Below are 15,000 nucleotides of genomic sequence, written 5' to 3' on the forward strand. Positions count from 1 at the left end.
AATAAAGGCATTTTTAATCATAAAAAAGACATACTATTCCTTGTCTCTATGCAAGAGTTGCCTGAAGTAGGCCCACCAAATTTTAAAAACAGCTTTGTTTTAATCTGCCTTTGGTTAGGGTTAGTGATCTTCTCTCTTTAATTCTTTCTATTTTCTATAATATTCTTCTTCCCTCTTCTCTTTCTTTCCTCTCAAGCACATTGAATGACAGTTATGTATGACATTGTGCTATACATATCTTATTGTTATTGCTATGTACTAAGGTAACAGAGTGTGCTAAAGGAGACAGCCTGTCTGGTTTTTGCTTGATCTCCCACCAGCCACCTTTTTCCTATCTCCTGTATGCTCCCTTTAGGGAAATGATTTCACAGAGAGTAAACAACCCTGTTGCCTCCAAGCAGCATACACACTTTGCCCTTTAAACAAACATAGCCATTAATATGGCCACAGCTCCGTCGCAAGGAGGCCATTGCACATATAATCAACCATAAAAACTTATTCAAGTTTGACAAAAGAGATACAGGCTTCATAGCTGTCTACAGGTGTGCTTTTAAAGTGGAGTGGAGATAGATCTGAATAAGCCCTGGTCCACACGGCCAGGGTTATTACATATATGTATAACAAGAACAGCTACAGTATGTGGACCGCCTTCATTTTCATTGGGGGTGATAAACGCGCGGCCACATCACCTAACATGCAGATCATAAAGGGACATCGGACGGGTCCACGCACAAACCTCTTCAAATGATAGCAAACATTAACATCAAAGCACAAGTACAATGCAGCCGCCGCCACGTCTTGTCCTGTAGAAACACTGCGAGTGCACTTGAGTCTCTCACGGTGAGCGCCTGGGGTCAAACGCAGTCACAGACCTATGCAACCGCTGTGATGTAAGGCCTCTTCCTTATTTGGAAACCCTGAATGTTTGTATCTGCATTGTTATTTCCTGTTAGTGTCCTGGTTAATTGAAGCGCCCTATAGGCTCCCTCCCGCACAGCCATGCTGTGCTTATCACAACCAGCTCACATGCGTGCACACACACACATGTACACACACACGTACACACACACACACACACACACACACACACACACACACACACACACACACACGCTGACATACATACACACACACACACACACACAGAAACGCTCACACACAAACACACGGCATGCTGTGCTTATCAAAACCAGATCATGAGCATGCATGCACACACGCAGACACACACACACACACATACAAACGCTGACATATACAGGTACATACACGCACACACGCTCACACACACAGAAACGCTCACATACGCAGCGCACACATGTACACACATACACAGACACACACAAAGTGCATATGAAGATATATGCATTAAAAGAATCATATGTCTATTATTTTAAAAGCCATGTGTGGGCCACCACACTACACAACACTCAATATCAACCTTACTGAGCTGCTATTGCAATAAACGAATAATAAACAACATTGAACTGGGGACATGATTTTCTCACGCTGCAGGAAAGCAGAATTTCATTTTACAGTAGTCTTGGAGAGACTGCTGAAGGGTGAGGGAAAGGGGGGCCTTAAGAGAAGCAGGATTCGCAAAAGAAGACGAGATTCATTTAGAAGTTTAATTTAAAATGTAAATCTCTGGTTAGCCCACTGGAGGTGTCATTTATTTGCAGCACAGCAGCGGCACAGTTGGTGCCTGAAGGCAAGCCGTAATCTTCCACAGTGGTAAATAAAAGCTTTACTTTGCTCTTCCTTCCTTCTCTCACAGCCTATGCCATCCCTACATCAGACCAAGTGCCCTCTCCCTCTCCCTCTCTCTCTCTCTCTCTCTCTCTCTCTCCCAGAGTCTCTCAGCCCTCACTCTTCCCATTTGAGACTGGGACCCTCCTCCCTCCTCTGCTCTCTGTGTTTCTCTTAGCTGCACCGCTCGCTGTAGCTACATGCACTTGAGATTGTTGATTCCAGGATGGAAGATTTTAATCTGCTCTCCACAGCCGTCTCTATATGGTCTGCATATAAGAAAGAAGGGTGGTGCAAGACATGGAAGGAAATGGAGGAGGGTGGGGAGGGGGAGTGGAGGAGAGGAAGAGAGGAGGAGAGGAGGTGGGGATGGGGGAGGGTGCTATAGGGACAAATAACAGACGTCCACATGATCTAGTTATCTGTCATTGGAATATTGCTCGGCATCACTTTGATGTAATTTTTGCCTGTGCGCCCGTGGTGAACATGACACAGTGTGGCACCCCACGGCTTTATTTACGGAACTGAGCAGGGCTCCGATTTGATAAACATACGGGGTTAAGTCCGGCTTCTACTTCGGTGGGTCAGCCCCTGACGTCACCGTACAGTGGATTCAAATCAGGACATGGGCTCCACACAGCTGCGTTATGTAACTGAACTCTCTCCCCCTCCCCTCCTTCCCTCTATCTCTCTCACACTCGTCCTGACTCCTGGTAACCACCCAACCGCTTTCACCTCTGAAGGCAGGACACAGAGAGGCGCGTCGCCGACAAGCGCCATGTGAGGTCACCCGCCTATCGAACCAACAGAATATCAAACAGTGCTACTCGGTAGAGCAACAGAACGGCGAAATAATTCGAACACTTCGAACTACAGGACCGGGAGGAGACGTCACGGGGAGAGGACATTTTCATTCTGTACTACAGCCTTCTCACCATGCAAACGAAGCCATGTACTTGCCAGCTCCGTTTGATTTCGGGTCAGAAAATCGGTTCATGTCGACAGGGCCTGTTTAGTGGACCTGATCAAATATATTAGCATAACAAACCTATCACGTCCAAGGTCAATGCGTGTCCATGAATGACAGCAGTGCCGTTCCAGAAAAAGCCCCTTTCAACATGCACTCACTTTACAGTCTATAAAGTTAACCACTTAATAGTTTCAGTTTAACAATCTCGGTGGTTATTTTGTAAAGGCTGAAACTATCCCTTTAAAACCCATAACAGAAGATAACAGACATCTCATTTCTTAAAAACCTAGAATCGAGTTCAAAAATTGCAACCATTTAGTTCAGCCTTTGCTCCACGTGTCCAATGTACTGTAAGAGAAGTTTGTTGTAGCATGCAATCTAGGACATTTCAGGTCGCGGGGGCTTGAGTAAAATATTAATTTAGCAACGTTATCAATGTCTTCATGTCTGTCCCTTACAATCAACTGTAAACAGATACGTATCTATTCACATTGCACAACATTAGAGAACATTTATTTGGGTGAAGTTTGCTGGTCGTGAACATTATAATCAAATAATGTTAAGCAGCCGGTGCATCTACGAATATCGAGCTATCTGTTACGACCTCCTCGTCCTTATCGTGAACTCAAGCCACAATAAACACCCCACAGTGCCAATTATTATGTCCAAGTCCAAGTAACCTAGTCGGGCTGTGTGACACGAGTGAGAGTGGGGCTGTGAACGGAATATCCCCATGGCTGATTCGGTCGGTCAGATCAGACGAAGCAGCCAGAGCAGAATGTAGAGTTTAACATAAGCCTGCGTGGTGTAGGCTAAGCTATAGCCACTGACAACAACACAACGCTGATTCACGGACAAAAAGGACAAAAATATAACCGTTTACTCACCAAGTCCGCGCTCACTGGTGAATGTTTCTTCTCAACTAACCCAGGCGGGTGCATGGAAGTCCGGGCAAGTGGTTTATCGCTGCTCGCTTTCGAGCAGCCAATAGAAGTAGGCTACAACCCGCGTTCCGGCGAACCTACATACAACAAAACGCTCCGGAATAACGCCACTGAGCACAGAAGTATGAATCTTGCATAGATCGCTGTATTTTGCAAGAGATGTCTTCTGAGTTTTCCGATTACCAATGTCAGAAAAATATGTGCTCCACTTCATGAAGGGCTGCCTGCCGACAGGGAAATGCAACAGCATTGCTGTAGTCGCTCCTCCCCTTTTTACAGTACAGCGGCCGCCGCGATGATAGAAGAATGTGATCAGATTGTACACAGCACAGCACAGCACACTGCTCGCTCGCTCGACAGATTGCCGAGTATGCCGACCCCCTCTGCCTGCCTGCCCGCCTGAGTTCCGCGACCTTTTCAGAATTGAAGTCCCGTGAGAGACGGGTCCATCACTGTAACTACATAATGCAGCGAGTATTGAGAAGATAGCCTACGTTTTGTTTAGTTCCATATGATAAAAGTCAATGTTGTGCAAGACAATAGGAGATCTATCTATCTATCTATCTATCTATCTATCTATCTATCTATCTATCTATCTATCTATCTATCTATCTATCTATCTATCTAAATAGGTGCTTTATTAGCATGACTGATTGGGCACAGTGTTGCCAAAGCATTCTAGGCGAAATAACAAGACAAAAAGTACAATTGCAGTTCTACAAGTGTGTGTGTGTGTGTGTGGGGGGGGTATATATATATATACAATAGGCCTATATTGTTCTTACATTTATTGTACATAAATGGCCTAAAGGGTCACTCATTTTGTTACTGTACATGCATTGGTATATGGCTATTGTCATGTAATAATATTGTGCTCAAACAGCTGGTGGACCCCTCGCCCAGCAAAATGGTCCCCTTCTATCTATCTATCTATCTATCTATCTATCTATCTATCTATCTATCTATCTATCTATCTATCTATCTATCTATCTATCTATCTATCTATCTATCTGGCTGACCAGCTAACTGGCTGGCCTATGGTTTTCAAAAGGCCTATGATTATGCATTAAAATTATCGTTTTAATTCTTAGTACATGTGCATAACATAGCATAACATGTTATGCACATATCTTCACATAACATCTGCATATGCTCGCTAACTGACTATTTTAAAGCCCATTCTGATTATGGACCTATTAGCTCAAGTCTTCTGCCCACGGGAGTTACCGACCGACAACACCTTTCAGTTACAGACTACCATAATTCAAAGTGTGGGCTGGGGTCCACTAGTGGGCCCTGAATGTATTTCAAGTGGGCCTTGAAATCAATTTCTAATAATCAAAATGATAGTTTTGTGTGTGTGTTCGTTGCTGTTGATTTATTTGAGTTTTATTGTTTATTCGGGTCAGATGTGGGCCCCGTCATTTGAGAACATTTCCAAGTGGTCCCCAAGTTAGAATAGGTTTGGAACCCCTGGACAGTGACACCACAAGTGGTTGTTTGTTGCCCTGACAAGGTGAAGTATCATCCGATCCACTGAAAGCCACAGTTGTATAAAGTAGAAGTACAAGTACTCTTACGGGGTAATATCATAGCCTACCTAGCGTTGTAATTACATCATACAACTCGTGTTGAACTTGTAATTACATCTGTAAGACTGGGTCTACTTCTACTACTTTACACAACTCTGTTCAATGCATGATGATGTTTTATATTGAGTAGGCTATTTCAGTGTCAAAAGAAGTTTAAAAAACAAACAAACAAAAAACGCCTCAATATAGGTGAGGTGACTTCAGTGAGGTCTTCTGTAGAACCGTGCAGGCCTACCTGTCTTACGATCAGCTGACTCTGAGCTGGTTGGATCAATTTTGTGGCAGATCTTCAATGATGATTTTGTATTGTATTAATTGTTGCAGGTGGGTGGGGGCATGCACACACACACACACACACACACACACACGCACACACACACACACATTCATGATTAAGCAGTTAGGGCATCAGACATGTAGCCCAAAGATTGTTGGTTAGACTCCCGACCTGGTTTTCAGGTTTCACAAGTGAGATATGTCTGAAGACCGCCTACTCTGAATTTCTCAGTTGTTTTCAAACAAACTGCAAGCTTCCATTTGTCTTTCAGATCAGAACGATTGTGCAAATGTGACGGAGGTCATCTTGCACCTGTTCACCCCCCTCAGGGATCGAACCTGCATCCTCGTCAACTACAACGGTCCGGCAATGGGAGACACAGTACGATACCGCTGGGCCAAGAGACTAGTCTCTCGGCCCAACTGCACGAGACTGTATGAAGCTATCGGAGGGAGGTTTACCAACGTTCCACGCCAACTCTGTGCTAGTTAGCCTCCGCTACACTCTCCCCCTTAAACCTCACTCCCATCCGGGTCAGCGGCACCACTGTGACGGAGGTCATCTTGCACCTGTTCACCCTCCTCGGGGATCGAACCTGCATCCTCGTCAACTACAACGGTCCGGCAATGGGAGACACAGTACGATACCGCTGGGCCAAGAGACTAGTCTCTCGGCCCAACGGCACGAGACTGTATGAAGCTATTGGAGGGAGGTTTACCAACGTTCCACGCCAACTCTGTGCTAGTTAGCCTCCGTTACACAAAGCAGCATGGGATTTCCCAGGCTGGAAAACCTGCTCCTCCTAGCCTACCCCACATCCTACAAGGCCTAGCTCTTAAGTATTAATGCCTTGCATCCTATAGCCTTGGGCCTAACTCTAAAGTATTGATACCTCGCCTTATAGGGCCTGGCTAACTCGCATATGGGGCCTTTGCAGTATTGATACCTTGCCTCCTATGCATGCTGCTTCGCACCTATGCATGTTGAAATCCCATGCTGCTTTGCACCTATGCATGCTGAAATCCCATGCTGCTTTGCACAGTCGTTCCGATCTGAAAGACAATTCACTAATCTAAGACCCGGCCCACAGTTTGAGAATCGCTGGCCTAGGGCCTAACTCTTAAGCATTGATACCTCACACCCTGCAGGCCCTGGCCTTTGCAGTATTGACTACTCACACCCTGTGCCAGCAGGTTTTGATCATGATAACTGAGCAGAGCTCTGTACTATACTGTATGGGGGGAGGGCCGGCGACCTGAAGTGGGCCTCTAGTCCAGTAGCTTATATTACAGTATCATACAGTTATAATGGATTATTTTTCGTTTTAACAACAACTTATAAGCACTTATAAGCATTTGTATATCAAGGAAATATTCTAATTACAACATTGCATGGTCAAAATATGTAGGCCTATCAGTCTTGAAAATGAGGCTGTCCCTTCTACTTTTACTTTGGCCACGTCTGATTGCTGAAGTGTAATAACCTGATTTACATCATCTGGCTGCGTTCGGCTACGTCACGCGGGCATATCAGATGGCAAGAGTCAGGTAAGAAGTGTAAAGCTATTGGATCTGAATTTGCACAATCAATAGCATGTTTTCATGATCCGTAATTAGCCTAGCCCCATTAGCTTGCTAACGCTGTGCTACAATTCAAACGCACACTGTTGACAGTCAATGTCATCACTGAGAAACAATGCGCTGGGGAAAAAACATGTCAAGAGAACCATAGCCATGGAAATGAACGGAAGTTAAGTCGGTTTGGCATGCAAATCACGTATGCCCACCCAGGGGCAACTGTGGGCAAATAGTTAAGGAGATCGGGCTTTAGATCAGAGGGTTGCAGGTTCGAACCCCTCCCCTCAACTCCCGACGGCACTCCATGGCTGAGATGCCCTTGGGTAAGGCACCTAACCCCACATTGCTCCAGTGACTGTAACCAATGTCCTGTAAGTCACTATGGTTAAAAAAGCAGCAGCGAAGTGTAATTTAATGTAAATTCCAGTCCTGTAAACCTACAGTATAGCACAACGTCTAAGGGGCAACCTTGTAAACATGACATGTCTTAAATGGTGCACTTGATCATATAGGGTGCACATATGCACTGAAACATAGTGCCCAAAGTGCACAAGTGCACCATTTGAGACACGCATAAGCATCCCCTATGCGGCAATCCTGTAAACATATAGCACAAGTATTGACTATGGGCTAATTATAAAGCTATAGGCCTATAGACTTGTATAGGAATAATCCTTCATTATGCACGTCAACACAGATGCCAAGGCCCAATAGCTACGTACTGGTATTCCATACACTTACAGTGCAGAAACAGGCTTGGTGTTTATGTAGTTGTTGTGTGCCAGCAAACACCCCCCACCCTCCGTCTTAACCATAACAGGATTATGGTCCTCTGCCCTACTCTGGCAGGTTGTTACTGTGATTATTTTGTCAGGGTGATGAATTGATCCAGTGCAGTGCTATAGCCTACAGATGGATGGGGAATGCATTGTCTTGGCAGTACATCTGTGTTGGGTTGGGCAATGTCTATAAATAACTGTGCAATAACGCGCAACATAATATTGATTAGAAAGCATCCAATGCACATCATGACAATGACAGCATTGCAGCTATGCAATTATTTTTTTTCTAATGAATTACATTTCCTTCTGGGATTGATGACGTTTCCCTACTCTATTAGTTTGGCAATATGCATCACAACATTGTTTGAGCTGCTATTAAGTAATGAACAAATTGATTACTAAATATGTGATTAGAACATACTGGTAAAATCAGATTACAGTTAGATTTGGGTCATTGGGATAAATGCTTAGAAAAATACTAAAAATGGCAGGACTTACACCAGCATGTAAACAATGAGTGTGTCTACTTAACCCAGTGCTAACCCCACTTTGCATTTGCACCTACAAACGTATTATTCTATTTATTTCCTGCGCACCTTGTATCTACAAGTGTCGTATGCTATGACTATGTCCTCAACTGTAAGTCGCATTATATAAAAGCGTCTGCCAAAATAATGTAATGCACTGTAATGTAACGCAATGTAATGTAATGTAACTCCCTGAACACTGTGTGTTTCTGCTCATGTAAAGTTTGTTGCGTGGCCGCATGTCCTAGCTCTCTATTGTTAACAAATGTAGGCTGTATCTACAAATGCACTCAGAGAGTGCAGACCTCCGCCAAGGAAGCTGTTTGATAGGACGTTCGACTATGTTACACCCATTTTTTCCCAAGTCTTTCTGCCTTGTTTTTATGGAGTTAGAAACTGAAATGTCAAAATTCACCCTATCCGCAATGGTGAAGAATCTTTTTTTTAATTCCTGGATCCGGCTCGTGAGCACCACCAAAATGTAATCACTTCTTCCTTTTGTCATTTCCAACAACTCCTACTCCAAGAAAATTTCATCAAAATCCATAATGTTTTGAGATATGCAGACAGACAGACATACAGACAGACATACCGACAGACAGACAGACAGACAGACAGACATACCGACAGACAGACGGATGGACAAACAGACAAACCAATGTGACCGGAAACATAACCTCCTTGGCGGAGGTGATAAACAATATACAAGCTGATGGATAGATACTACAGACAGGAATGGATGCATGGGAAACATTTTTTTTTAAAACTGCAACTGAGGGCAGGACTGTTAGTTTGCTCATTGTTTTAGGCAGCGATTTATTATTGTTTCTCTGGGTTGTAGATTATGTCAGTCTAGATGTCGCGGTTGCATACACGCACACACACACACACACACACACACACACACACACACACACACACTGTTAAACCACATATGACCTATTTACGCACACACAGCAGGCATGCACTGTCGTGCACACACACACACACATACACATGCACGCGCACACACAAAAAGAGAGAGAGAGACCTTTTGACAGTGATAAATAGCAGTAGCGGTAAGAGCTCAAAGGAGATTTTCACACGTGTAACAAGTGTGATGTTATATTTCTACATTATCTCAACGAGTTTTACCCTACGCAACCCCCTTTCTTCCTTTCACAGCCACACTCTGCATTTCTAAATCTAGAACATACAGGACATTCACATAATGACTAACCATTGGTAAAACCAGTAGGCATTACAACCAAGAGAGAAACAGTGACCAATAATTGACAGTGAGAAAAGAATGGACCTTGTCAGAAATTTACATTAAGCATTTTGGCACTGTTGCAATTTACCTCCTTTCACACCCAAGATTTGGTGTCGGATATGGCCAAATATTGGACATATTGATGGGGAATAGTTTTGGCTGAACCTTAGAGCCCCAACCGAACTGAATTCTACCACCAGTTCACCAAGGTTTTGTTGTCAATGTTTAAAATAAATGATTGTCTATCTTTTTACAGTTTGAAAACAAAATAATAAAATATCAATTCGGCATGAACCCTCTATTACTGTTAAGGAAAGGAATTACGCTGTGCAACAGGTTTTCACTGCATTATAAACATCAGGATTTGGTACATCCCCAGTATGACATGAGCCTGGCCTGTGTCATGTTATATATTGAAGCCAGAGCCGTCTTTACCAATAAGCAGACTAGGCAGTTGATAGGGCCTCACCAAATTTGCCCATTATAGGGCCCCCCCAAAAGTCAACCCCTCTATGGTAAATACCAGATGAAGTATTTCTAAAGGGGCCCAAGTCTACATTTTGCCTAGGGCTCCCAATTGTGGTACCGCTGCTGAGCGAAGCTATTGGATGGTACAATTGTGTTCTATATTGGATGGCACTCGTGTCATAAATGAGCCAGTCTGTCCCCAGGGCAGAGGAGCTCATAAAGCCTTGTGATGGAGTCGTGACCTTGTGGTAACATCTCAACCCCCAGATAACCTCTTTAATCCAATGCCATCGTCATATGATCACAGCACACGCCGGCAAATATAGCAGCATGAAGAGAACTCTAAAGTGGCCACATTCTCATTCAATCTGTCCTCTCTCTCTCTCTGTCTGTCTGTCTGTCTGTCTGTCTGTATCTCTCTCTCTCTCTCTCTCTCTCTCTCTCTCTCTCTCTCTCTCTCTCTTTCTCTCTCTCTTTCTCTCTCTCTCTCTCTCACACACACACACGTACACACACACATTCAGATTTTCAGCACAGTAAATTCAGATATATATAAATACAGTGACCTTGACACTTGACCTTCAAAAACAGGCTGTTACTGTAACATTTGAACAGGAATGATGGAATATCCAAGTGAAATTTTGAAGTCCTGAGGTCCTGAAGGAGAAATCTGAAATAGGGTTTACCATGCGATTTGAGACCACCTGAAGAGCACTTTGCCGTCGGCAATGGCTGCATAGCATACGCTCTGTTTTTATAGCATATCAAAGAAGATTTCCTTGTGATGCAGCTCAAAGGGCTTTGAGCGCTTGGCAGGCGCACACAGGGCAGCATTCGCTGCAGCTCAGCAGCAGAACAGCAGAGAGGAAGTGATATGGCTTTAGGAGATCATGCCACTTGGACATGAGTTAAGAATGAGAGAAAGGAGGGTAGAGGAGGACAGAGGGGATGGAGGAGGAGAGGAACATAAGGGACGAGAGAAGAGGAGAGGGGAGGAGAGGATGGAGGAGAAGAATGAACAAAGGAGGGAGAGGGGAGGAGAGGAAAAGAAGGGATGATAAGAGGAGGAGAGAGGATAGAGGAGGAGATCGGCTCAACAGCAGAACAGCAGGGAGGAAGTGATATAGATTTAGGAGATCATGCCACTTGGACATGCATGGATGGTGGAGGAGTAATGTATGAGAGAAAGGAGGGTACAGGAGGAGAGAGGAGATGGAAGAGGAGAGGGAAAAGGGATGATAGAAGAGGAGAGGAGAGGAGAGAAGTTGATGGAGGAGGATAGCGGAGAAGATGGAGGAGTATGACAGGGGAGGGTAGAGGAGAGGGGATAAAAGAGGAAGAGAGGGATGTTGGAGGAGGAGAAGGGAGGAGCTGATGAAGGAGGAGAAGAAAGGGAAAAGAATGGATGATAAAAGAGGAGGAAAGAGGACGGAGGAGGAGAAAAGAAGGCATGATGGAGGAGGAGAGTAAAAGACGGAATGATGGAGGGAGAGAGTGAAGGCGAGAATGGAGCAGAAGAAAATATGGAATGATAAAATACAGAGGAGGGGATGATGGAGGAGGAATAGAAAAGAAGAGGTGATGGAGGAAGAGAGGAAAAGAAGGGATGATAGAAGAGGAGGAGAGGGGAGGAGAGAGGATGGAGGAGTAGAAAAAAGGTCGGGGTGATAAAAGAGGAGTAGCAAGGATGGAGGAGAAGAGGAAAAGAAGGGAAGATGGAGGGGGAGAAGAAAAGAAGGGGTGATGGAGAAGCAGAGAAGCTGAACAGCTCAACAGCACAACAGTCTCAAGATGAGAATGGAAAGATAGAGGCTTGGGCTTCAGGAACCCCTTGACTGTTGGGCCCCTAGGCCTGGGCCCGATAGGCCCGTGCAGTAATCGGCCCTTGGCGGCTGTAGCTATCATTTGGTTCTGGAGGCTCAGGAAGAAGATTGCACTTCATTGCATATTCATGCAAAATGTAGGTCTAGTGGAAACGGAAGCACAATAAAAACGCGACCCCAGTTTGATGTCTTGTACCCGCAAAGTCACACACAAACATACGTATGCATGCATGCTGCACACACAAACAAACACACGCACGCACACACATACAGTACACATGCACATACACACGCACACACACTCACAGAGGCAAAATGCAGTGTTCAATTCTGACAGCTCAACTGTCAATTTGTTGCGGCAAATCAAATGTAAAGAAACGTTTTTGTTGTTGATGTGATTGGCTGCCACAGGCGAAATTGCTCCACATTTTCATAATATTAAAACTTGGTCGAATATTTTTGCTTCGCTTCGTCCCTGTTCGCTTGCCTTCGCCTCCTTCATAGGAATGCTTGGCCAAATTCGTGTGTCTGTGTCCCTGATGTAACACTCCTCGCCACTGCACCACCTGCAGTAGTAGCAGCCACATAAAGTTTGTGCTTTGTTTGTGTGTCTAATCCTCCCAAAATACACCCATTGGCAGCGAATGCCAATCTGGAAATGCTGGAGAGAGAGAGAGAGAGAGAGAGAGAGAGAGAGAGAGAGAGAGAGAGAGAGAGAGAGAGAGAGAGAGAGAGAGAGAGAGAGAGAGAGAGAGAGAGAGAGAGAGAGAGACAGAGAGAGACAGAGAGAGAGAGTGTGGTGGGGAATAATATTAATAAAGAGGCAATATTGCCTCTCCCCATTTCCACTGTTAAAGCTAAGCATACATACGCTAAATCTGGTGTGAATTGGACATTAAGAAAACAGAAACCAATAAATAATAATATAATTAGATTGCATATAAAATATTTAGCTCATTATAGGAAGTTGGAACAGCATTAACATCAAGAATATAATTCATAGAGAGGTTACACTGTCACTATGTTTACATGATGTTTTTAATTCCGAATGAAATAGTTCCGTCGAGATTACTTTGATCTTTATTTAAATTCCTAAGTAAGAGGTGTTTACATGACGTTTTCAAAGCGGAATTAAGCTTTATTCAGAATTACAAGGAATTAATTCCAAATTAAATGTATCTTATTCTGGAAGTGTTTGTTACATCGCTTCATTTCATAACATCAAGACCTAGCCTACTAGCCAACTGGACAATGCAACGCAGTGTAATAAGGCAGCATGGGTCCTGACCATGTCTCAAGCGGCCAGGATGCTGACTGGTACGCCGGGGATTCCGGTAAGGTAATCCTCCCCCATGTTACGCCGGGGATTCCGGTAAGGTAATCCTCCCCCATCTTTTTCTCCCGCTGGCTTCTCCCATCTTTGTTGCCGTAGTGACTCAAACCACTGACCCGTGTGAGGGGACCATAACCCTTGATGCCACACACACACACACACACACACACACACACACACACAACAACTACTATTGCACATTCAGAAACACACGCACACGGGCACACGCATACACATACACGCACACACACGTACACGCACACACGAACACACACACAGCTTAGTGTAATCTCTGCCGTTGCTGCTGGGATCACCTCACAGGAACCTTAAGGCCGGCTGCCTGCCTGTCTGTCACAGGGGTGGAAAGTTTTGTGGGAACTGTTTAATCCAACTCTTTATGTGTGTGTGTGTGTGTGTGTGTGTGTGTGTGTGTGTGTGTGTGTGTCACAACATGGCGGCACTGAACGCCACTGCACCACACTAGACGCTACTCACCCGTCGTAACTGCTGGCGAAAACGCAGGGAAATTGAACTGTAAGATTCAATTATGAGTCGTTATGAGACGTCACATCTATGAGTCGTTATGAGATGTCACATCTATGAGTCGTTATGAGATGTCACATCTATCCATAGAGACTAATGGACTTATTATTTTTATCATACTTATTATTTATTATTTTCATCATACTTGCCAATCTGCAGAATAGTTCCACTACTGTTTGGATCTGTAATCCTTCCCTGTGTGGTGATCCAAATAAAAGTACTAAACTGTGTGTGTGTGTGTGTGTGTGTGTGTGTGTGTGTGTGTGTGTGTGTGTGTGTGCGTGTGCGTGTGCGTGTGCGTGCAAGTGTGTGTGTGTGTGTGTGTGAATGTGTGTGTGTGTGTGTGTGTGTGTGTGTGTGTGTGTGTGTGTGTGTGTGTGTGTGTGTGTTGTGTGTGTGTGTGTGTGTGTGTGTGTGTGTGTGTGTGTGTGTGTGTGTGTGTGTGTGTGTGTGTGTGTGTGTGGTATGTGTTTAGGACTGCAGGCATGGCTCTGGATTCAGATGGCCCAAGGGATTACAAAACAGAGTAGACGCGGCAAATATTTCAAAGGAGATACATTGTTTCAAGTCTCCCATAGAGATGAATGGGAAATGGCCCCCTACTCCCTACACCCAAAAATTGTCTCATGTCCCGGCCGATGCCTCACTGTGAAGTAGAACACTGTATCTATGGGCAGTCAGGGGTAAGCGGTTAAGGTGTCAAACTTGTAGCCCAAAGGTTGCCAGTTCGACTCCCGACCCTCCAGGTTGGTGGGGGGAGTAATTAACCAGTGCTCTCCCCCATCCTCCTCCATGACTGAGGTACCTTGAGCATGGTAGAGTCTCCACTGCACTGCTCCCTTTCGGGTGCCATTGGGGGCTTCTCCCTTTCATGGATGAGGCATAAATGCAATTTCATTGTGTGCAGTGTGAAGTGTGCACTTGTCTGCTGTGGAGTGCTGTGTCACAATAATAATGGGAGTTGGATCTTCTCAGTTGGGCTTTCACTTTCATCTATGTCAATGACTGCACTAGGCAGGGGTTGATGGCAGTAGATATACTCTGTGTATTGTAATACTGTGTATTCTGCTGCAACCCCTTGGACCCAGGGTCGCCTCTAGACATAAGCAGAGCATGCAGAGAGCTTAGGGAACCAAGTGCTTGGGGCACCAACCGCGTTGCCCCCA

At 44.7% G+C, this 15,000-nt stretch overlaps 1 protein-coding gene across 2 annotated transcripts in view; it reads right to left on the reverse strand.

The window, feature by feature from the left end:
• The window catches only part of LOC134465894 (thyroid hormone receptor alpha-like), a 127,489-nt gene extending 123,571 nt beyond the window's left edge, over positions 1-3,918 (reverse strand). For both annotated transcript variants that reach the window (XM_063219795.1, XM_063219787.1), the window contains exon 1: positions 3,604-3,918. The gene's annotated coding sequence lies outside the window, so the exon portion shown is untranslated. The remainder of the gene's footprint in view (positions 1-3,603) is intronic.
• Between the last annotated feature and the right edge of the window lie 11,082 nt (positions 3,919-15,000).

The sequence above is a fragment of the Engraulis encrasicolus genome, chromosome 2, assembly GCF_034702125.1.
Source record: "Engraulis encrasicolus isolate BLACKSEA-1 chromosome 2, IST_EnEncr_1.0, whole genome shotgun sequence".
NCBI classification, from domain to species: domain Eukaryota; kingdom Metazoa; phylum Chordata; class Actinopteri; order Clupeiformes; family Engraulidae; genus Engraulis; species Engraulis encrasicolus.